Consider the following 24,727-nt stretch of genomic DNA (forward strand, 5'->3'; position numbering starts at 1 on the left):
GTTGAGTTGTGTTTCATGGTATGGATATACCATAGTTTATCCATTCACCTGTTGATAGACATTTGTTTCTTTTGACAAAGCTGATAAGAACATTCATGTAATTGTTTTTGTAAATATATACTTTCATTTCTTTTGAGTAAACACTTAGAAGTGGAATGACTGGGTCATTTTATTGGTATATGTATAATTTTATAAGAAACTACCAAACTGTTTTATAAAGTGGTTGTACCATAGTATATGTACCACCTGCAGACTATAGGAGTTCCAGTTGCTCTGTATCTTCATCAATATTTGATATGGCCATTCTTTTTTTGTTGCTGTTGTTAATTAATTAATTTTAATTAAAGGATAATTACTTTATAATATTGTGATTTTTTTTGCCATACATTGACATGAATCAGCCATGGGTATACATGTGTCCCCCCATCCTGAACCCCATTTTTACATCATTTTTACATCAATTCCTGGATCCCAATTCCCAGCAGGTGATATGAAGAGAACCAGGTGACACTGGCACATGCAGCAGTGTGTTACAAAAGAACTCGGGGCTTAAAGATCTGAGTCTTTTATCCTTACTAGCAAATCTTCCCTTTGCTCATGAGGGAGATACTGTATCTTCCAAGGCTGTTTGCTATACAACCTTGAAAAGACATTTCAGAACAATGGAGAGTAAATGCCTTGCTCAGAATCTGTGCAGGCACATCATGAAGCCATAGAGGACTACTTCCCAACAGAACGCACCTTGAGAACGATTTATTGCACCAGCCTCGATCAGATGACCAATGAATGATTTCTGACACTGACCCTGGAGAAAGTAGTTGCAGCATTTATGCCACATATTGTGTATTACATAATTAGTTACCAAAAAGATAGAAAACTATAAGAACTATAAAAGAATTCAGTGGAAATATACAAAATAAGTATATACAAAAGCATAATGTAGACCACATCTTCTAATCCTAAATTTTATCCTGCTTGAGATTTGCATGGCTTCTTGAATCTGTAGCTTGACATTTTGGAAAGTTTCAGAAAATTGTCAACCATTATTTCTTCAGATATTACTTTTGCCTCATTCATTCTTTCCTCTCTTCCTGAATTTTAAGTACACATATGTTGCATCTTCTTTCTGTCTTCTCTGTTTCTTAACTGCTCTTAATTTTTTCACTCTTTTGTGACTCTGGCATTTTTTAAAATTAATTAATTTTTTTAATTGAAGGATAATTGCTTTACAGAATTTTGTTGTTTTCTGTCAAATCTCAACATGAATCAGCCATAGGTATACATATATCCCCTCCCTTTTGAACCTCTCTCCCATCTCCGTCCCTAGCCCCTGTTTGAGTTTCCTGAGCCATACAGCAAATTCCCAAATTCCCATTGGCTACCTATTTTACATATGGTAATGTAAGTTTCCATGTTACTTTTTCCATACATCTCACCCTTTCCTCCCCTCTCCCCATGTCCATATGTTCATATGTTTCTCTATGTCTGTTTCTCTATTGCTGTGATATGGCCAGTCTTTTTAATTTTAGCCACTCTGGTGGTAGATATTATCTCATTGTGGTTTTAATTTTTAGTTCTTTAATTAGCAATATGTTTAACATCTTTTCATGTGTCTATCTGCCACTTCTTTGGTGAAGTGTTTGTTCAAATGTTTTGTCTATTTTTTTTATTAGGTTGTTTATCTTCTCATTGAATTGTTAGTACTATTTATATTCAAAGGATATAAGTCCTTTGTCAACTATATGTTTTGCAAATATTTTCCTTCCAGCTGGGTTTGCATTTTAATTTTCAAAGCTGTCTTTTGAAGAACAAAAGTTTTAAGTTTGGATGAAGTCCAATTCATTGATTTTTGTTTCTTTCACAGTTCATGATTTTTTATGTTCTACTTAAGAAATCACTGCTAAACCCAAGGTCATTAAGATTTTTTCTAATGCTTTTGTTTAGAAATGTAATATATTTAACATTTTTTTCACATCTGAAAACAAAATAGTCTGTCTTGAAGGAATCATTTGGCCTCTGTGAGGAAGGTACTCCATTCATGGTTGACTCCAGGAAAGGTTTTTTCTCTCTTATAAAACAGAAAATCTGGATGTTGTCAAAACATTCTGCTTTCTTCCTTGACACCTAATGGTATGAAAAACTAGTGTAGATTAATTGAAAAAATTCTAGTTGATGCTATAATGGTTAACTTTATTAAGCAAAGACAGGGTTTCTTAGGTGGCACTAGTGGTAAAGAAACCCGCATGCCAATACAGGAGAATTAAGAGACACAGGTTTGATCCCTGGATTGGGAAGATCCTCTGAAGGAGGGCACAGCAACCCACTCCAGTATTCTTGCCTGGAGAATCCCCATGGACAGAGGAGCCTGGTGGGCTACAGTTCATAGGGTCATAAAGAGTCAGCCCTAAAGTTAAGTCATGACTGAAGTGACTTAACAGCATGCACAGCACAAGCAAAGACACATTCATTCATGATTGTTTCAAGATGGTGTGAAAACCAGGGGAGAGGAAGGACTTCTTTTCTCCTAGAATGCTCACTCTTGCAATCCAGCTGCCATGTGAAGAAGCCCAAGCTAGCTCTGTGACCATGGGAGAGAAAAGAGAGGTCCAGCCTTCCAACTGCTATGATGCCAGATGTGTGCGCAAAGCCATTTTGAATGTTCCAGTCCCAGCTGCCATCTTACTGAAGCCACAGAAGAGATCCCAAGTGAGGCCAGCAGATATTGTTACGATGCAAAGGGCTCAATGCCCAAGACACATGGAAGCCAACATTACAGTACTGGTTTTTGGGAAAAGAAAGAGGTATATTGTGAGGTGGACCAGCAAGGAGACAGGAGGCAAGGCTCAAATCTACCTCCCCAGTCTGGGGTTCCGTCAAACTTCTATGAGTTAGAGGAGGAAGGCTGGGTTGTGGTGGTGCTGGTGGGCAGGTTTTGACTGGAGGGCACTGGAACTTGGCCTTTTACGGTAAGGTGTGCTAGAGGGACTTCAGCATCAGGTCTTCCTGGACAACGGACCCTGTGCTTCTAAAAAGGCTCCAGCCTTCAGGTTCTGGTCATGCCCCTGTCCTTGGGTTTCAGGTGTGGTCTGAGGTCAAACTCTCCTCTGCGCATGGCAGCTGCCTGACTTGGAGTTTTGTTCCTTGTCTCTGGAAAACAACTCAGTATCTTGTTCAAAACAGGATAGGGCCAGTTTGGGGTTGGTTTTGCGGTTACAAAAATGAACCACCTGGTCAACCCACAGAATTTTTGTGAGATAATAAAATGGTTGTTGTTTTAGCCATTAAAAGCTAGGATAGTATATTACCTGTCAATTGATAGTCAAGCAACCTAGTATAAAAGTCCCCATCCAAAGCTTCCAGGGTTTGAGAAAATAACCCTGCTGTAGAGTGTGACATCTGCTCTCTTCCAGCCTTTGGGAATATGCTTCCATTACTGCTGAAGTGCAAAAACCCAACCTCTGCCTCCCTCTTGTCCCGTAGCAGGTCTCAGCCTCCTCCGAGTTCAACCAGACCCAGAGCAGGGGGTCTTGGGGTCAGGGGTGAGGACTCGCATTGCCCCGGGCACTCCTGTCTCAGAAGTGTTTTCCTTAGCGCCCAAGCATCCCTTTGTCTTTCTAGAAAGATCTCTGGCTCTTAGGTTTGCCGTAAGAAAAAACACCCCTGTGTGACTTTTTAAAATGCAACCCCCCTGGGCCAGGATGCTGTAGTTTCACCTTCAGGATGCATGTTTTCACATAGCAGGTGATTGTGTAGAGGGATTTATGGGGACCATGGTTTGAGAAACCGTGCGCAGGGTTCAGGTTCTCCTAGTGGACAAATGGCGTTCTTTGTCCTGAGTCATTCTTGATGTGAGATGGCGTGAACGTGCATGTGTGCATGTGTGTGAGCACATGACTGTCAGCACATGAGCCTGTATGAGTAAGAATGTACATGTGATATGTGTGTGTCAACTCAGCCCCATGAGCATGCACGGGGGGCACTAGACCCAGGGTAGCATGCAGGCTTAGGCGGCCGCGGGAGCGAGGCGCAAGGTGGGGAAGAGGTGTAGGTACCCTGGGAGAAGAGAAGACCTTTGGGGTGGGACACAGTTAACTTGGTGGCAGTGGCAGCTGGCCCTGGTGGCTGCCTGCGTCCAGTATCTGCTTTGTTTTTCCTACAAGTACATGTGCCTGTGCTCAGGCTGAGTCCAGAAGCTCACGTTATAAAAAGGTGTCCTGTGCCGGTAATGGAAAAAGGGCAAAGAAAACCATATGGACCCGGGAGGGGATCTGGAGGCTGGCAGACAGCCGAGGCCCTCCCGGGACCCCCACCGCCCCCTGCCAGTCCTTCATGGCCCGTGGCCATGCTCGTAAAGGTCCTAGATGGTGGGGGGATTACACTTTGGTACCACTCCTTGGCCCCCTTTAAGCGAACTCCTGGCACTCAAGCTGGGAATTAGTCGTAGTGTGCTTTTCAAAAGTTCTCCATTGCCGTTTGGAAAGTCAAAGACATAATAAGAGTAATAATAACACTTGCTAGAATTTATATGGTGTAGCTCTCCATTCCAGACGCTGTGTTGAGTGCTTTTGGGGCATTTGCACATTTAATTTCAACTTGGAAGATCACAGACATCTATCTTCTGGAATAGCAATCCTGAAATTAACATTTGAAACACAGTAGAAATATCCCTGCTTAAAAGAAAAGTTTTAAGTAAAAATATATAGGAAAATTCAGTCCATCAGTGTGATCCTCAGTGAGTTAGCACAGGTGAGCACAGCTGTGTGACCACTCTCCAGGTAAAGACATAAAGAAATAGAGCTTTGCCTCCTTCCCAGACACCTGCCCTGCCCTGCAGGCTTCTCTACTGCTTACCTCTGCCTCCTTCCCAAAGGAATTGTGGTCCTTTCCTCTAACCGATAATGGAGAAGGAAATGGCAACCCACTCCAGTATTCTTGCCTGGAGAATCCCAGGGACGGGGGAGCCTGGCGGGCTGCCGTCTATGGGGTCGCACAGAGTCAGACATGACTGACACGACTTAGTAGCAGCAGCAGCCTCTAACCGATGGGTTCATAAACTTTCTATGAGTTGAACCACACAGTAGGTAGTTTCTTGTGTCCAACTTCTTTCCCTTGATGTGTGCCTGTGAGATGCATCCATGTTGGGACAGGTGACCGTGTCCCCTTCATGTTCTTTGCTGTAGAATATTCCATTGTGTGACTTCACTTTGCTGTCGAGTATTCCATTTATCCACTCTGTTGTTGACAGATTTCTTTTCTCTGGATTGGGCTATTACAAATACTACTTAGATAGCTCCATTTTTCCTCATTTGGTTTAAGGAAATATTATGATGTATGCATATTCAACTCACAGTCAAAAGTGCTCAGAATTTCCCTGGTGGCCCCGTGGTTAAGACTTCACCTTCCAATTCAGGGGGTGAGGGTTCAATCCCTAACTGGGGAGCTCAGATCAGATGTGCTTTGGGGCCAAAAAAAGCAAAATGTAAAACAGAGGCAATATTGTAACAAATTCAATAAAGACTTAAAAAGTTGTCCACATCAAATAAAAAAATCTTTTTTAAAAAAATGCTAGATTCACATTCTCAATCCACTACTGACTAGCTCTGTGAGCTTCCAGCAAATCCTTAACTTGTCTGAGTCTCAATTTTTCCCCTCTAGAATGAATAAGGCAATGGCACCCCACTCCAGTACTCTTGCCTGGAAAATCCCATGGATGGAGGAGCCTGGTGGGCTACAGTCCATGGGGTCGCTAGGAGTCGGACACGACTGAGTGATTTCACTTTCACTTTTCCCTTTCATGCACTGGAGAAGGAAATGGCAACCCACTCCAGTATTCTTGCCTGGAGAATCCTAGGGATGGCGGAGCCTGGTGGGCTGCCATCTATGGGGTCACACAGAGTCGGACACAACTGAAGCGACGCAGCAGCAGCAGAATGAATAATAATGCCTGCCGACTTCAGTCTCCTCATCTTTCAGGTTCTTGTTCAGTCACTCAGTCATGTCCGACTCTTTGTGACCCCATGGACTGTAGGAAACCAGGCTTTCCTGTCCTTCACCATCTCCCAGAGCTTGCTCAAACTCATGTCCATAGAGTCAGTGATGCCATCCAACCAGCTCATCCTCTGTCATCCCCTTCTCCTCCTGGCTTCAATCTTACCAGCATCAGGGTCTTTTCTAATGAATCACTGCATCAGGTGGCCAAAGTATTGGAGTTTCAGCTTCAGTATCAGTCCTTCCAATGAATATTCAGGGTTGACTTCCATTAGGATTGACTGGTTGGATCTCCTTGCCGTCCAAGGAACTCTCAAGAGCCTTCTCCAATACCACAGTTCAAAAGCATCAATTGTTTAGTGCTTAGCCTTCTTTATGGTCCAACTCTCACATCCATACATGACTACTGGAAAAAACCATAGCTTTGACTATACAAACCTTTTGTCGGCAAAGTAATGTCTCTGCTTTTTAATATGCTGTCCAGGTTGGTCATAGCTTTTCTTCCAAGGAGCAAGTGTCTTTTAATTTCATGGCTGCAGTCACCATCTGCAGTGATTTTGAAGCCCAAGAAAATAAAGGCTGTCAATGTTTTCATTGTTTCCCCACCTATTTGCCATGTAGTGATGGGACTGGATGCCTTGATCTTAGTTTTTTGAATGTTGAGTTTTAAGCCAGTGTTTTCACTCTCCTCTTTCACTTTCATCAAGAGGCTCTTCAGTTCCTCTTTGCTTTCTGCCATGAGGGTGGTGTCATCTGCATATCTGAGGTTATTGATATTTCTACATCTTTGAGGTTATTGATATTGCTACATCTTTCAAGTAGCAATGAATAAAATCTACTTCCTAGGACCTCAGGGAAGGATGGCTAAGATAAGTCCTCCTGGGACTGTTGCGGAATTAAATGAGGTCATTCTGCTGACATGCTTGATGACACACTCCGAACTGAGCAAACACACTTCTCTGTCCTTGTGTTAATACTGGGAAAAGAAAAAAATATTTATTCCTGGAATATATTAAAGAGAAAAACCACAGACCCAAAATGGTGTCACTTGTGCTAAAGCCCATGATACCAAACCTAGATTTAAGACCTAACCTAATTGTAGTTTCAGTGTTCACCAGAAATGTAACCTTAATCAACCAGCCTGAAAATTTCTGGTCAGCACAAATGAGGTGATTTTCAAGGGGAGTATATCTATTCCTGCCTGCCCCGACCCCCAGAAGAAGAGGAAGCAATGTGTGTGTAAAACCTTTGTAGTTCCCTCTGCCATAAAAGATGTCCTAGACTAAAAATAATCCTTTTGTGTCTTTTGCTAATAGCTCCCCTGCCCCATCCTTCTTCTACATAAACCTTCCAATTTGTTCAACCCCCTCAGAGCACTGTGGATGCTGCCCCATTCATAAATTTCCTAATAAAGCCAATTAGACCTTCATATTTACTTGCTTGAATTTTGTCTTAACAAATATAAGAATGTAAGCCAACTCAAATAGTTTGCTTGTCAAGACTAACAGCTTTGTAATGAAGAATCCCACTACTTGACTGATACCAGGTCAAAAGCTATTTTTATCATTGTCTATGCCCCAAGTTGGGACAATCCCCAGCTATGCAAGACACATTTTGAAACCAACCATCTCCAGCCCTAAACCCTTTAATTATCCTCTGAGATATCCTTCTTCTGAGACATCCTTCAAATGTCATGGTGACGTTCTCTCTTAACTGCAATCAGTCTGATGAACTTAGCTTTGCTTGATCTATGGGTTTTTCTGTCTTTTGGGAGGTCGGTGGGCAACATTCCCCTTTCTGCCCTCTTCCTCCTTTCATAGGCATCATCTCATTTGACCTTTCTAAAAGCCCCAGAAAGTGGGTTTTATTTATTCCTATTTTGCAGATAAGAAAACAGAGGGTCAAAAAGAAGTAGGTTGCTCAAGGCTGTACAGCTGGAGGGTAGAGGGTTTGAAATCTGGTTCCCTTTAAGCCTCTGCTTGTCTTTTGCTTTGTCCTAAGCACACGGGGAGAAGGAAATGGCAACCCACTCCAGTACTCTTGCCGGGAAACTCCCATGGACGGAGGAGCCTGGTAGGCTGCAGTCCATGGGGTCGCTAAGGGTCAGACATGACTGAGAGACTTCACTTTCACTTTTCACTTTCATGCATTGGAGAAGGAAATGGCAACCCACTCCAGTGTTCTTGCCTGGAGAATCCCAGGGACGGGGGAGCCTGGTGGGCTACCGTCTATGGGGTCGTACAGAGTCGGACACGACTGAAGTGACTTAGCAGTAGCAGCAAGCACACGGGAGGCATTGTTCACGTTATTACCTAGTCAAACTGAGCCACAGGGAGTGTAGATTTGGCCCATCAGGGTTCCTGCAGGCTTGGAGGCCAGGGTGATCTGACCACTACCTCCTGCAATGAGCCATCTGCTCTAGACCCTATGTGGTAGGAGAGAAGGAGCTTCTTCCCTTCTAGGTTCTACTCCCTGAAAAGGTGGAAGTCCTCACTTTAAATACCATCTTCTGAACTTCCCTAGTGGTCCAGTGGTAAAGAATCTGTTTCCAATGCAGGGGACATGGGTTTGACCCCTGCTGAGCCTGCACGCTAGAGCCCTCAAGCCGCTACTGATCCTGTGCGCCACAACTACTGAAGCCCGAGCACAGAGAGCCTGTGCTCTGTAACAAGAGAAGCCACCGCAACGAGAAGCCCGCACACTGCAACTGGAGAAAGCCCGCATGCAGCAATAATGACCCACCACAGCCAAAAATATGAATAAACAGATAAAATAAGTCAATCTTTAAAAAAAGAAGCATAAGTGAAGAAAACGGAAATGTTTTTTAAAAAATAAATACCATCTTCAGCTTAGGACAAAATACGATATTTGGGATGGGGAGTCAGTGATGGGAGGTTCACCAGGAAAGGGGCAGTGGACAAGGGTGAGGTTGTGCTACAGATGTAAGTTCTTGTCATCTCCACCATTAAGAGTTTCTAGAAATTGAGTCATCTCCCTCTTCTTGGTACAGCATGGAGACACCCTTACAAATGGAGATTTACATATACACGGAAATATCTCTTATGAAGGGTAACTTCTACTGTATTTTCAGAGCCTCTCCCACGTCTGCCGTTTTTTTTTTTTTTTTTTTTAAATAACCATGCTTATGCCAAAAAGACACACTTCGGGATGGGGAATTCGGCTCCCCTACATTTTATATTCTAAACTAAAATAGTCTGCTCATCAACACTAACAGATGAGTAGTGAAGACTCCCACCCTTTGGCTCGTCTCAAACCAAAAGCTATTGTATCACATTCTATTCACCCAATCCCATACACATGTTACTATTCTGTCCTCGGCTCATGGTGGAAAGTGCTGGATTCAGGTCCTAGATACAGTGCTTCCTAGCTCTGTGAAACTTGCTCAACCTCTCTGGGCCTCATCATTCTCCTCTAGAAGGAGTAATGCTTAATTTGCCTCAGTTTCCTATTCAGTCAACACATATTTATTGAGCATTTACTGCATGCCAGGCACTGTTCTAGGAGATTGAGGCACCAACAGCACAAAGATCCCAGTGCTATTTTGTGCCTTTGTCCTTTCTGTTCCCCATTTTTTTCTTCTAGTTCTATTGAGACATAATTGACACACATTCAGCACTGTATAAGCTTAAGGTATACAACATAATGGTTAGATAGCATCACCAACTCAATGGACATGAACTTGAGCAAACTCTGGGAGATAGCGAAGGAACAGGGAAGCTTGGCGTGCTGCAGTCCATGGGGTCACAAAGAGTTGGATGTGACTAAAAGACTGAACAAGATCTTGAAAGAGTCAGACAGGACTTAGTGACTAAACAGCAACAGTTTGTATGGGAAGATGCAAGAATCTAGGCTCATTGAAATTATTCTTTATTGTGTGCACCTTAGCTATCTAGGTCCAGTATCCTGTTTTGATCCACCCTGAATTCACCTCAGGACGCACTGTCGGGGCAGCTGCAGTGGCTATTAGCTTGTTGGCAGGCAACATTCATTGTTTACTGGTTTGGCAGATAACATTTTTTTGTCCACACTAGCTTGAAAAGTACTTTATATAGTCTTTTCTGGTGGTCCAGAGGCTAAGACTGTTTGCTCCCAATGCAGAAGACCTGGGTTCGATCGCTGATTAGGGGACTAGATCCCACATGCTGCAACTGAAAAAAAAAAATCCCGCATGCCACATCTGACACCTGGCACAGCCAAATATACACACACACACATATATATGTTTTAAAGTACTTTATGTGTTTTAGCTCATTTAATCATCTCAACACCCTTCGGGAGGAGCTGTCATTATCATCAATTCATAGATATGGAAACCAGGGCACCAGAAATTTGGCGAATTTGCCTAAGGCTACCCTGACCCAGCCCAGAAATAGCGACCTGGAAAGGAGGCTGTGATCTTTACCACCATAGACCACATGCCACCCTCGAGACTCATTCTAGAAACTTCCATAGAGCATGGTCACACAAACTCTTCACTTGTTTACTTAGGGCCAGTTCCTGGAAAATCAAAGGGGCCAAACACAGCTTCCTCTAAAAGTCCAGACTCCCTTTGCCTGTCTTGTTGAAGCCTCAGAAAAAGTGAATTGTTGCCTCTGTGCCTCCATAGCAAAAAGAAACTGCCTTAAGAGAGCAGCGACCTGAATATATGGGAAGCACAGGGAATTCTAATGATAGTGTATAGATAAATTCAACTCCAGATGTATTGATGATAAAATGAATTGATAAATTCATTCATTTAGTTAACAAATATTTATTGAGCACCTACTTTGGGCCAGTGTGAAGAACTGATTCTAAACAAGGCAGTTAAGGCCCTGGACTGGACAGAATTTATGTTTTTGAGATAGGAAGCACATAAAAAAAACAGTTTCCACCCCCCATCACTTTTCTTTCTTTTACTTGCTTAATTTATCCAAATTTTGGTATTTTGGCTTTCCTTCAAGCATTTCAGTCTTGCATTTTCCCCTAAAATATGAAAGAAGAATTTAAAAGCGTTTAAATTTTAAAGTGTATGTATATGAAAGTAAAAACGAGAGTGTTAAAGAGGGATTTATACAATCTAAGAAACATGAAATTATAGTGTTGGAAAGGCACTTTCTGATCCAGACACCTGTCTTGAGTGAATTCCATATGAAAAATCACAGCCCATTAGAGCTGGCGAGGACTTCTGAAGTCTACTAGGCCAGTATTCCTCAGGCACTGATTTATGGAATGGCCTTGGATTTCAGGGAATTTTCCTATTTACAAAACTTGAAAATCTGAAGATGTTTACTTTTGACTCACCTGGACACAGATAGACAAAAACAAACCTGACTCTCGATGGTCAAGCCAAAACGGTGATTTTTTTTATGGATCTATTTGTAAACATAATTTTTCTATAACGATCTGTGGGGTTTTATTAAGGATAATGAATAAAAAAGGAAAGCTTAATAAATTCCTACCTCTACTGAGGAACATAGTATACGTACTATGGGCTGCATGACTGTGTCTCTTCACAATTCATTGGCTGAAACCCTAATCCCCAATATGACAGTATTTGGAGGCAGGGCCTTGGGAGATAATCAGGTCTTGAGGGTAAAGCCCTTGTGATGGGTTCACAGTCTTCTCTCTCCTCTTTGTCAGGACAAGGCAAGAAGGGATCTCTCTACAGCTGCGAGGTGGGCTCTCCTCCCCTCACTGTCAGCCTCCAGAACTGAGAAACGCTTGTGGTTTAAGCCACCCAGTCGATGGTAATTTTGTCATAGCAACCTGAACTAAGACAATGTGCTCAGACACACACACACACACTTATGTATAACTATGCAATTTTAATGAGCGGTGATCAAGAATTTAGATATTGTAGCATTCCAAGTCTCACTGAAAGATAAGGAGGGACTTCCCTAGTGGTTCAGTGGCTAAGACTCCGTGCTCCCAATGCAGGGGCCAGGGTTCAATCCCTGGTCAGATCCCACATGCCACAACTAAGAGTTTGCACGCCTCAACAAAGATTGAAGATCCTGCATGCTGCAACTAGGATCCAGCACAGCCAAATATAATAAAATAAATAAAATAAAAATAAATATTAAAAAAAAAGAAAGATATAAGAAACTGAGGTCACCAAACATCTACACTCTCAGCACATCTAGTCTTCTGATTTGGGTGTGTGGAGGAGGACTCAAGTGACACTGAGAGGCATGGGGGAAGGGCCTGGGTCAGGGGTCCCTAAGACCACCCCAACCTTGAAGACTCACTAGGATGGCTCACAGGAGTCATCATGTATTATATTCATGGCTGTGACTTATTACAGTGAATGAGTACAAAGCAAAGTCAGGAAAGGGCAAAGGCATAAAGGAGCAAAGTCAGCAAAGGAGGCTGGAGGAAAGCAAGTGCAAGAGTCCAGCGCCTCCTCCCCGTGGAGTCACACAGGATGCTCTCGATCACTTTAGCAGTGAGTGTGACAACACGTGTGAAGCAGTGTCTATCAAGGATGTTCCCTTGAGCCTAGGAGTTCTGGGACCTTACTGGGGCCAGTCATGTAGGGCTGGATCCCTTGTAGCAAAACTCCAGGCTTCCAGAAGGAAAGCAGGGGTTCTGCGTAAACCGTATTGTGAATACAAAGAGTTTCAGAGAACCACTGTTGTCCATTCTGGGGATGTTGAGAGCCCTCTACGGGTCCAAGTTCCCAGATGCCAGCCAAGGGCCACCCTTGCAAATAGTCTCAGGTTGGCTACGTTAACTCTTTTCTGCAGAGCGTCTCCGATCCATGTGTCTTCTCTGGATCAGTGACCATTGCCTTATTATAGGTTCTTGGTTCCACTAGAGGTAACTATCTTTCTTTCTTTTTTAATTTTTGGCTGCACCTTAAGGCATGTGGGACCTTAGCTCTTTGACCAGGGATTGAACCTGTACCTCCTGCATTGGAAGGTAGAGTCTTAACTACTGGACCACCTGGGAAGTCTGTGAATTGCTTGCTGAAGCCATGCATATCCCACGCAGGCCACCTCGCCAGCCAGACATGTCCTTCCACCAGTGCCACAACCCTGTGCTGAATGTGGCTGCAGAGAGACTTCTTGCCACCCTCCCCTCCAAGTTACTTATGGAAAGAATGGCATGACCTCCTCCCTCTGCTCAGAGTCTGATATGCCCCTTGATCATTCATCTCTGGCTGGGTCCCAAGGCGGAGGTGGGAACAGGTGGCTCCTCTTGTCTTCAAGGTCACAACATCCTATGAGGAGTAAACTCTAGAATTGAGGCGACCAGGTCTGGTGGTTGTTAATGGTTAATGGCAGCTAAAGAAATACAGTCTTTTTCTCCCTTGTAAATCCTGGCTCCCAATACTGCTTCCTGCCTCGGAGCTGACGAGTGATCTTTTTGCTTTAGATGAGACCTTTCCTACTGTGAGGAGACCCTGTGGCATTATTGTTGCTGTTGTTCAGTTGCTAAGTCATGTCCAATTCTTTGTGACCCCATGGGCTATAGTCCACCAGGCTCCCCTGTCCTTCACTATCTCCCAGAGTTTGCTCAAATTCATGTCTATTGAGTCAGTGATGCTATCTAACCATTTCATCCTCTGCCACCCTTCTCCTCCTGCCCTCAAACCTTCCTAGCATCAGGATCTTTTCCAATGAGTTGCCTCTTCACATTAGGTGGTCAAAATATTGGAGCTTCAGCTTCAGCATCAGTCCTTCCAATGAATATTCAGGACTGATTTCCTTTAGGATTGACTGGTTTGATCTCCTTGCTGTCTCAAGAGTCTTCTCTAGCACCCCAATTAGAAAGCATTAATTCTTCAGTGCTCACCCTTCTTTATGGACCAACTCTCACATCCGTACATGACTATAGCTTTGACTATACGGACATTTGTTGGCAAAGTGATGTCTCTGCTTTTCAAAATGCTGTCTAGGTTTGTCATAGCTTTCCTTCCAAGGAGCAAGTGTCTTTTAATTTCATGGCTGAAGCTACTGTCCAATTATTTTGGAGCCCAAGAAAATAAGATCTGTCTCTGACTCCACATTTTCCTCTACATCCTCACATTTCATTTCTGAAAGGATCATCTGCATCTGTACGATGTTTACAATGTAAATATGCTTTTATGAATATTGTGTCACAACAACTCAGCCACTGAGGTAAGCATATTCATTGCACAGGTAAACTGAGACTGAAAGAAGGCTAGTTCATGAGCAGAGCTTGAATTTGAACTTATGTCTTTAGACTTGATGTCCAGTAAACTTCCTTTTAAAAAATTTTTTATTATTTATTTGGCTGCGCTGGGACTTAGTTGTGACATGCAGGATCTTTAGCTGCAGCATGCAGACTCTTTGTTATGGCATGTGGGATCTAGTTCCCAACCAAGAATTGAACCTGGACCCCCTGCACTGGGAGCTCAGAATCTTCTCCATTGGACCACCAGCAAAGTCCCTAGTAAACTTCTGACCTACATGACATTCCTTGCTGGCCAGAGACAACTTTACTGACGTTTGTACTCTGTGGACAGGTGCAGATGTAGTTTTAAAAAAAGTAATCTTTTCTTTCCTGTCCACAATGATAGTCTGAGTAATGGTCCACAAAGATGTCCAATCCTAATCTCTGGAACCATAAATATGTGACCTTATATAGCAACAGGAACTTTGCAAATGTGACTAAGTTAATGATTTTGAGATGCAAAGATCATTCTGATTATCTGGGTGGACTCAGATAATAAGGCCTTATTAAGAGGGAGACAAAAGCATCAGAGTCAGAGAGAGAGAGATTGGAAGATGTCATGCAGTGGCTTTGAAGGTGGAGGACAGGGCTACAAGCTAAGGAATGCAAGTGGCTTCCAAAAGTTAGAGAAGGCAAAGAAACACATTCTTCCTAGAGCTTCCAGAACCGACACAGCCCTGATGACACTTTGATTTTAGCCCACTGAGACTGACTTCCCACTTCTGACCTCCAGAGCTGTACGATGATAAATCTGTGTTATTTTAAGCCACTAAATTTTTGGAAATTTGTTACAGAAGCAGTGGGAAATGAATACATCTGGCATCCTGTCTTGTAGCAGAATCCATCTTGGCCTCTTGGGGTGGTGGCCTCTGGGGGTGGTGGCCTCTTGGGGTGGTGGCCTCTAGGGGTGGTGGCCTCTGGGGAGCCCCCTGCCCCCACTCTTGCTTCTTGTGGTGTGGGTGGGACTGATCTCATATCTGACTCCAGGATGAACATACTTTCCAGAGCTGGCTGATGAGAACACCATGATCTCTGTCCCAGTGACAGGTGACCATAGCCGGGCCCAGCCAGATGAGGGACTGGACACTTGCTGGAGCTGTTCAGAAGGAGGCAGGCACTTCTCACAGGGGGTGCAGCGCTAAAGAAGGTAAGCCTGGAGCTCACCTGGTGGCCACCTGAGGATGAGGACAACACACAGGTGAGCAGGCGGAATGCTGCCAAGAGACACTGTCTTTAAGACGTGTCTTCAAACCTTGAATCCACTCATGCCCAAAGCTAGCTTTGCCCGTTGAAGTTCCCTTTTGGTTCACCCTGGTTGGAATTGGATTTCTGACTCCAAGTGTCTCTGACTAATACAGTTGCTTGGTCAGGAGTCACTTAAATGGTATCACTGGATGATTGATTTTGGTGAAGATCAACACTATTGAGCGTAATCTAGTACTACTCAAGAGGAGGCGTGTTCTTGTCTAAATGGTATTGACGTTGCAGTTAAAACCAGGGAGAAGAGATGGCTCCTTCCCCACCCTGCCAGAGAATGTTACCACTGAAAGTTACTACCTGAGTCCTTTTACTTGTGTGTGTGTTAGTCGTTCAGTCGTGTTGGACTCTTTTTGCGACCCCATGGACTGTAGTCCACCAGGCTCCTCTGTCCATGAGATTCTCCAGGCAAGAATACTGTAGTGGGTAGTCATTCCCTTCTCCGGGGGATCTTTCCAACCCAGGGATCGAACCTGGGTCTCCTACACTGGCAGGCAGATTCTTTACCATCTCAGCCACAAGGGAAGCCCTTCTACTCAACATATCCTAACAAACACTTAGGTATCTGGATATTGCATTTCTCTGGCTTTATCTCAGGTGCTTATTGAGTCCCAGGGAAGAAGCTGCTGCTAAGTTGCTTCAGTCGTGTCTTACTCTGCAACCCCATAGACGGCTGCCCACCAGGCTCCCCAGTCCCTGGGATTCTCCAGGCAAGAACACTGGAGTGGGTTGCCATTTCCTTCTCCAGTGCATGAAAAGTGAAAAGTGAAAGTGAAGTCGCTCAGTCGTGTCCGACTCGTAGCGACCCCGTGAACTGCAGCCTACCAGGCTCCTCCGTCCATAGGATTTTCCAGGCAAGAGTACTGGAGTGGGTTGCCAGTGCCTTCTCCGCAGGGAAGGAGAATGACTTGTTTTAAGCCACATGATCAGTTGGTGGCCGACCTCGGATATCAGAACTCCTGCCTCTGAGTCAGGGTACTGCACTCTCTCTGAGGCATAATCCTTCTGCTTCCTTGGCTCTGAAAATTCACACCCTGCTGTGCACAATTAGTCCTTGCTGCTCTCCCTTGCTGATCAGCATTCTTAGTTTCATTTTCAGAGCCCTGGGTTTATCATTATTATAATGAGATTATTTAACATCTTGAATATTAAAAATTTGACTCCACAGAATAAGATTTGTGTTCCAAGGTGCTTATTGTTTGCCAGTGCCCAACATTCAACCTGTTCTTTTTTGAGAAACATCATTTTGAAGGCGATACACCCCACTCCAACTCCTGGTAGAGGTCATATATAAAAGGATCTCTGTTTGAGTTCCAATTATTAATGGCACTGATCTGATCCAACTACAGGAATCTGGAAATATCAGGTTTCAATTCAACCCACCCCAGAATCTTAAAGGTTGCTTAGTTCCATTTTTGCAATTCTTTAAACCATAAATTTTTCCTATAATTTAAAGATGTCTTTTTAGGGAATTCCCTGGTATCCTAGTGGTTAGGATTCTGGGCTTTCACGGCTGTGGCCTGAGTTCAATTCCTGGTCAGGGAACTGAGATCCTGCAAGCTGAGGTGTGGCCAAGAAATAAACTAATTAATTAAAAAATAATTGAAGATGTCCTTTTAAAATTAAGACAATTTTGTAGAGCGATTCAAGATTCACAGCAAAAGTGAGGGGAAGTAGAGATTTCTCATATACTTGCCCCCACTCATGCACTACCTGCCTGATTTATCACAACTGATGAAGTTGTATTGACACATTATAATCACCCAAAGTCCATAGTTTCCATGAAGGTTTGCTCACTATTATGGTATCATACAGTGTTTTCACTGCCCTAAAAATCCTCTATGCTACAACTATTCATTCCTCCCTCCCCCTAATCCCTGGCAACCACTGATCATTTGACTCTTTCCATAGTTTTGCCTTTTCCAGAATGTCATACAGTTGGACTCATACAGTGATTTGCTTTTTTTTCACTTAGAAATACACATCATTCCTTGCATTTTCCCATGGAGAAAGTGAGCTTTGAAAAGTCAAGTATGTATCAATCAGAGTTCTTGGTTAAAGGCAGCTACTCTGCTAGCTAAGAAGATGATGAATATTTTAAAGACTGTTCAGTAGCTCACAGGGATCAGGGAGGTCAGAGAAGCAGATAGCTGTCTGTTTAACTAGAACCAAGTCCTTAGGGGCTGCTCCAGTAAAGACACCGCTATCACTGTCTGTGGTGGGTTGTAGCAGGACTGGCGGGCGTCATACTTTAAACGTTACGCGTAACCGCACTTGGTATCTCAGCCCCGCTGCTGGATAAAGGACGCCTGCACTCCCGAGGGGGTTGTTCAAAGGGAAACGTATCATTTCATACAAACCTTTGCTACTCTGATACACTAATATGGCATCTTTTTGTTTTGGTCTGCTTCTCTTAAATTATTGAGTTTGTATCTTACCTAGTTCTATTATCAAGTTATATTTCCTTTCTGTATCTGTGAAGAATCCTGTCCGTGGTTTTTGTCCATATATCTACAGAGTCTTGATGACATTGTTAGTTATTTATATGAGCTCTTTATATATCATAGTTTCACCCTTCATTTTTCTCTTATTCTATCTTTCCCTCTCTCTCCCTTCCTCCTTTATATTCAACTTCCTTCCTCTCTCTCTCCCCCTTTCTTCCTCCTTCCTCTCTGTCTCCCTCAATGAATGTTTCCATCATGATTTTACTTGCTGTTTAACTTTGCTCCTTTTCTTTTGATATACAGAAGTTTAGTATTTTGAAGACAAGTATGTAACAAATATTTCTCAGGCTGCCCACATAATGCAAGAGATTGTTTTAGGAAAAAACATCTTTCACCCTAAATATTTAGATAATTCCTCTTTTTTGTGTGATCTGACACCTCACACTACTTTTGAGTCAGTAGGTTTATAGAGAGTCCTTTCATCTCCACTGAGGGTCATAAGCAACTCTGAGAGGCATGGTTTTTCACTACACCCCAGGGCAAAAAGGAAAAAACGAAGGTGAATATTGATTGAACCAATCTTTTATGCAGACTCAACTTATCCTCCCATCTAAATGACTGTTGTAGGGTGAGAGGAGAAGGGATGTTAAACCGTGATTTAAAAGTCACCAAGATTTGACCTGCACTGGGAAAGGCTGTGAAAGTGAGCATGTCTGTGAGTGCAAAGGCCAGAATCTAGATGACTAGTGGAAAATCTCTCCATTAACTCTTGATCGGTGGACCCCTAATTCCCCTGCATTTATATGAACTCTGCCCCCAAGCTCCTTGAAGGGTTGATCTTGATTACATTGATCTTGATGAGAAGTCTAGGTGAGGTGCTGTTCAATGTTTGTAGTATGGATAGAGACATGGTTGATTCACTCTGAAGTGTGGGTCTTGGTGCCATGTAATTGTGGTTCAAATCCATGTCCTACAAGCATATGACAGCAGTGCCAATGTGAGCAAGTCCCTTAATCTTTCTGAGGCTCAGTTTTGTCATCTGTGTAATGGGATGTGGGGATTTCCAGGTGGTTTGGGGGTAAAGAATCTGCCTGCCAATACAGGAGATGGACAGATGCAGTTTGATCCCTGAGTTGGGAAGATACCCTGGAAGAGGGCATGGCAACCCACTCCAGTATTCTTGCCTAGAAAATTCCTTGGACAGAGGAGCCTGGTGGGCTACAGTCCCTGGGGTCGCAAAGATCTGGACACGACTGAGCGGCTGAGCATGCACACACAACACACGTAATGGGTTGCTCGTGCTGTCTCTGTGTGATTGAGATGAGGATCAGTGGTGGTGTGTGTCACATGTTAGCAGCGTCTGGCCCGGGGTAGGTAGCAACAGGAGACCATTGTAACATATCAGGAAATTAACTGGCAAGCCCTCATGGGTCATCTGCTGCGTATTTAGCAGATGTCTGTGGCAACAGGTCCCAGTGTCACTCTTCCTGAGCTTATGCAGTGTGGCCCAGGAGATGGGGTACAGCTCGCCAAATGACTCTCAAATATATGGCAGTGCTGAATTATAGTGTACTTGTGTGTGCTCAGTCGTGTCTGACTCTTTGTGACCCCATGGGCTGTAGCCCACCAGGCTTCTCTGTCCATGAAATACTCCAGGCAAGAATACTGGAGTGGGTTGCCCAGAGGATCGTCCCAACCCAAGGATCAAACCCATGTCTCCTGTGTCTCCTGCACTGGCAGGCAGATTCTTTACTACTGAGCCACCTGGGAAGCCTGCTGAATTATAGAGGAGGGGTCTAACACAAGCAGGAAGAGATCTCCATAGGCTGAAGTAAGTAAGGAAAACATCATGGAGGAAGTAGGGGTTTAATTGGGTTTGGTGATTTAAGAAACATATTCTCCTTTTATTAGAATAGTTTTCCCTATGAAAATGAAAATAGTTGTACAGTTTTCCTTTTTAAAAAATAATATGTACTCTTTAAAAAACACTTGGAGAATACAGTAAATCAATTTAAAACAACTCAATACCCAGGGATACCTACTATTAATACTTTCTTGTATAATATATACATTTGTTGTTGTTTAGTTGCTAACTTGTGTCCACTCTTTGCGACCCCCATGGACTGCAGCCTCCCAGGCTCCTCTGTCCATGGGATTTGCAGGCTATAGTCCATGGGATTTCCTAGGCAAAAGTACTGGAGTGGGCTGCTATTTCCTTTTCCAATAATATATACATATACATATATATGTATATAAATTTATTTATATCTGATTATCCCAAAACAGGAGCAAATATACACACTGTATTTTAACATTGTTAGCTGATTTAGTCACTTTATTTTTTAGTAGTGGTGGTGGTTTGGTCACTAAGTCGTGTCTGACTCTTGCGACTCCATGGACTGTAGCCTGCCAGGCTCCTCTGTCCATGGAATTCTCCAGGCAAGAATATTGGAGTGGGTTGCCATTTCCTTAGTAACTGTAGAGTATTCCATCATATGGAGGTTTTATAGTTTGTTTAGCCAAACCCTAATTATTAGGCATTTTGGTGGTTTTAGCACAAAGTACACGAATGCTCTGACTCTCTCAACAATTATTTGGTATTTTAGACAAGTTATTGCTGGATCACTTTTCAGAAATGTTATAAAATTTGTATCAATTTATAATCACTTCCACCATCAGTATGTGTGGCTTATCTTTTCTCCATACCCTTCCCAGCACTGGGTTTCATCAATATTTTATTATCTTTGCAGGCTGCTAGGTAAAAATCATATCATTCATTTAATATGTATTTCTAGACTGCCTCGTGTCTACACTGTCATATTAGGTTTGATACGGACATGGTCACAGTGGTTCCCAGAGCTCAGAGACCACTGGAAAAAGACACATTAAATAAGTGCCCCATGAGATTTTTCAGTAATGTAACCTCATGTTTATCTGAGGACCGAGGAAGTGGCTATTCTTTTTAGCCTCTGTTAACTCATGGAAGGATACAGTGATGGGGTGATTCAGGAGAGAAAGATGAACTCAGTCATGCTTTTCTGACCTCATTTCTATAGCATCCTTGGAATCCTACCATTAATGTCTTGAGGATTGCACCATGCCTATGGGGATTTATATCCTGGTGTGGCATCCTTTGATTGTACAACATTGCTTGGGGTAGTGTCCGAGGGTCCGATGGTCTGACAGCCCTCTTTCCTCAGTAAGGGAGGGGGAGGAGTCTCTTGGGCCTAAACTGGGAGGAAGGGCAAAGGCAGCATCAGAAAGCAAAACAGAGTAATAGCGCCTCTTTCTTCTCCTCTTCCTCTGCTCCCTCCCTTCTATCTTCCCACCTTCTCTAGTTCTTCTTCTGTCCTTTCTTTCTTCCCTACCTTGTTCTGAAAGGCCAGGGAAGAAGAGCCTCGCTCAGAGCCATGTCATGAGTAACCCGCTTGTGTACTTGCGGTTTACCTACCTGGAGAAGGGTTGTACCCTCAGACCTCCACATGCTGTGGGCACATGGTTTCTTATTCAACTCCACAAATATTTACTGTGCTCTGGTTAACTGAGCGTACTTTGTGCTGGAGGTGCCAGAGAGATGCAAAAAGGCAAAGCCCCTCCTGGGAGGGGCTAGTCTGGGGCCCCTGCCTGAGGTTGGCCTAAGACATGCCCCCCCTTCCTCAAGGATGCAAAAGAACTCTCTGTCTTCCAGCGCCCTGGGCCCAGGTCTCTCTCCAGAAACTGGCAGCCAGTTCTGCCAGATCTGAACAAGACGGTACATTGAAGGTGTCACCTACAGGAACGGGAGAGAGTTCAGCCTGCAGGTACTGGTGGGCTTGGCAAGTATCTGTATTCACTGCTGATGGCACACACAAGTCAGAATTCTGATTTTGTATCCATTCCTTCCTCGCCTCTGAATTTCCCAAGATCATCCACTCACAGAGACCCTTCTCCTCAACAGCTTCTAGGGGCCATGCCGGGTTTTGAAATAGACAGACCCCAGTTTCATTTGTATGTTGTTTCACCTGGAGAGTGGGCTTCCCTGGTGGCTCAGATGGTGAAGCGTCTGCCCGCAATGCGGGGAGACCCAGGTTAGATCCCTGGGTTGGGAAGGTCCCCTGGAGAAGGAAATGGCAACCCACTCCAGTACTTTAGCCTGGAAAATTTCATGGACAGAGGAGCCTGGTAGGCTACAGCCTATGGGGTCACAAAGAATTGGACACGACTGAACGACTTCCCTTTCCCTTTCACCTGGAGAGTAAGAGTCATGCCTCACAATCAACCAAGGCTTAGCCAGGCCTCACCCTGAGGCGGTGCTGATGGGCAGAAGCTCTTGGGGTGAAAGGGAATTTAGAAAAATGATTAACTGAGGTCTGAAGAGGGATGAGGGGATTGCAGCTAGGAGGACTATTTCCCAAATGCTTTGGGCTCTCTGACTTCCTAGTCTGGGTGGGATGCAGAGCAGTGCGTGAGTAGTTCTGGCTGATAAATGGTGAGTAGAAGTGACATGTGCTTCTTCTGGGTGGGAATCACTGAATTGTGGGGGCCAGAACTTCAAGAGATCCTCTTTTCTTGGGCATTGCCAGGTTCTAGGTAGGGCTACTTTGGCTTCATCCTGTATGTGGTATTCCATGAGTTCAGCCCCTTTCACCTGATTTCAGGTGAGAAATCAGGAAAGACTTCTTGGAAGAGGTGGTAGTTTCACCTGTCAGAACCTTATTCTTCATTGTATGTTTGGGCCTATGTGCCTGTGTGCTCAGTTGTGTCCAACTCTTTGCGATCCCTTTACCACTGTGCCACCTGGGAAGCCCATGTTTGTGTCTTTGACCCATAGCAGACACGTGGTGGGGTTAAGACCTAAGCCCTAGTTGTTCTGAGCCAGTGAAGTTAGGGCTCATTTGTTATTGTAGCATAACCTTGCCTGTTCTGAAGGCTACACTGGGAAAACAAAAAGCTTGATTTCAGAGGCAGCCTTCCATTGACCTCTCTGCAAAATTCAAAATATCAGGACTTCCCTGGTGGTATAGTCGATTGGAATCTGCCTGCCAATGCAGGGAACATGGGTTTGATCCCTGGTCTGGGAAGATTTCACATGCCAAGGAGCAACTAAGCCTGTGTGCCATAACTCCTGAAGCCCAAGGGCCTTAGAGCCTGTGCTCCTCAACAGGAGAAGCCAAGGCAATGAGAAGGCTGTGCACCACGACTAGAGAGTAGCCCCTGTTTGTCGCAACTAGAGAAAAGTCTGAGCAGCAACAAAGACCCACCACAAACAAAAACAAAATAAGTAAGTAAGTAATTAAAAGACAAACAGAATATCAAATCTCTTTTCTCCTCTGTCTTATCAGTCAACCTTTTCCTTTATCTGGTCAATATTTATCATGTAGCATGCATAAAAGATACAACAAAGCTTTGTAAGGAGAGGGATGGAAAGAAAGCAATGACTGTACTTGTGGTTGGGAAGTTTATTGCAGTGTGATGAAGAGACAAGAAATTAGAACTTTTCTCTCACCTCTAATGTGCACAGAACAACAGAATTGCAGGCCATTACCACTGACCATGACCACAGACTTTAGAGGAGATCTAATTTAACTTCCTAGTCCAAGAAAGTATCACTTCTCCATCTCAGACTTATTTATACCTACCAGGTGCCAATTGCTCTGCTGAGCACTGGAGAGAAACAGAGATGAATAAAACTCAGTTTAGTAGGTACAGCAACTCAAGAGGGGTTTGGACCTACTGCTCAGAACATAGAGGGGGAAAGAGGCTATTCCAGGTGAGGAATCAGGAAAAGCTTCTTGGAAGAGGTGGTAGTTTCACTTGTCAGAACCTTATTCTTCACTGTATGTTTGGCCTGTGTGCCTGTATGCTCAGTTGTGTCTGACTCTTTTGTGATCCCACGGACTGTAGCCCACCAGGCTCCTCTGTTCATGAGATTCTCCAGGCAAGCATACTGGAGGGGGTTGCCATTTTCTCCTCTAGGGGATCTTTTCTACCTAGGGATCAAACCTGCATCTCTTGCATCTCCTCTGTCTTCACAGGCAGATTCTTTACCTCTGCGCCACCTGGGAAGCCCATGTTTGGGTCTGTGAGAATGCAGAAATGGATTCAGGGCATGGTTCTTCGTTCTTCCTCACCACATGGGCTAACTCAACACCCCCTGACCCATCAGGGATTCCGCTTCTGACCTCTCCCTGTGACTTCGCAGACAGCCTTATGCGTGTCCAGGCTTTTGTATTAGTACAGTGTGGTCTCTGCCCTGGGAGATGAGGGACCAATTGGGTAACCTGGAAGCAAAGCCCAGCCTGCTCTGTAAACTGCTACTGCTACTGCTAAGTCGCGTCAGTCGTGTCCGACTCTGTGCGACCCCACAGACGGCAGCCCACCAGGCTCCGCCGTCCCTGGGATTCTCCAGGCAAGAACACTGGAGTGGGTTGCCATTTCCTTCTCCAATGCATGAAAGTGAAAAGTGAAAGTTAAGTTGCTCAGTCGTGTCAGACTCTTCGCGACCCCATGGACTGCAGCCTACCAGGCTCCTCCATCCATGGGATTTTCCAGGCAAGAGTACTGGAGTGGAGTGCCATTGCCTTCTCCGTGCTCTGTAAAACTAGGAGTTAAATGAGAGCCTGCTATTCCAGGCCAAGCACTGCAGATGCCCATCTAGTCATGCTAACTGCAGGGATTCCCTGCCCTGGTCAAGGATGTGTAGGCGGGTGGATAAGTCAATTCCCATCCCTGGGCTCCTGGGGGTGGAAATCACTGGGGAATGTACTGGATCTTGTTCAGCTCGACTGCCTTTATTATGCAGCTCGTTTACAAGTGAGCACAAATTAATACAGTACAAACTGGCTACATAAATATTGTGC

At 44.1% G+C, this 24,727-nt stretch overlaps 1 protein-coding gene and 1 long non-coding RNA gene across 2 annotated transcripts in view; one reads left to right on the top strand and one right to left on the bottom strand.

The window, feature by feature from the left end:
• Nucleotides 1-5,199, bottom strand: part of LOC145547043 (uncharacterized) — a 29,657-nt gene extending 24,458 nt beyond the window's left edge. The window contains exon 1 of the long non-coding RNA XR_014083487.1: nt 4,852-5,199. This is a non-coding gene — a long non-coding RNA (uncharacterized LOC145547043). The remainder of the gene's footprint in view (nt 1-4,851) is intronic.
• CHST11 (carbohydrate sulfotransferase 11) overlaps nt 1-24,727 on the top strand; it is a 340,772-nt gene that overhangs the window by 43,258 nt on the left and 272,787 nt on the right. The window lies entirely within an intron of this gene.

The sequence above is a fragment of the Giraffa tippelskirchi genome, chromosome 4, assembly GCF_054371585.1.
Source record: "Giraffa tippelskirchi isolate mGirTip1 chromosome 4, T2T-mGirTip1v1.2.pri, whole genome shotgun sequence".
Lineage (NCBI taxonomy): Eukaryota > Metazoa > Chordata > Mammalia > Artiodactyla > Giraffidae > Giraffa > Giraffa tippelskirchi.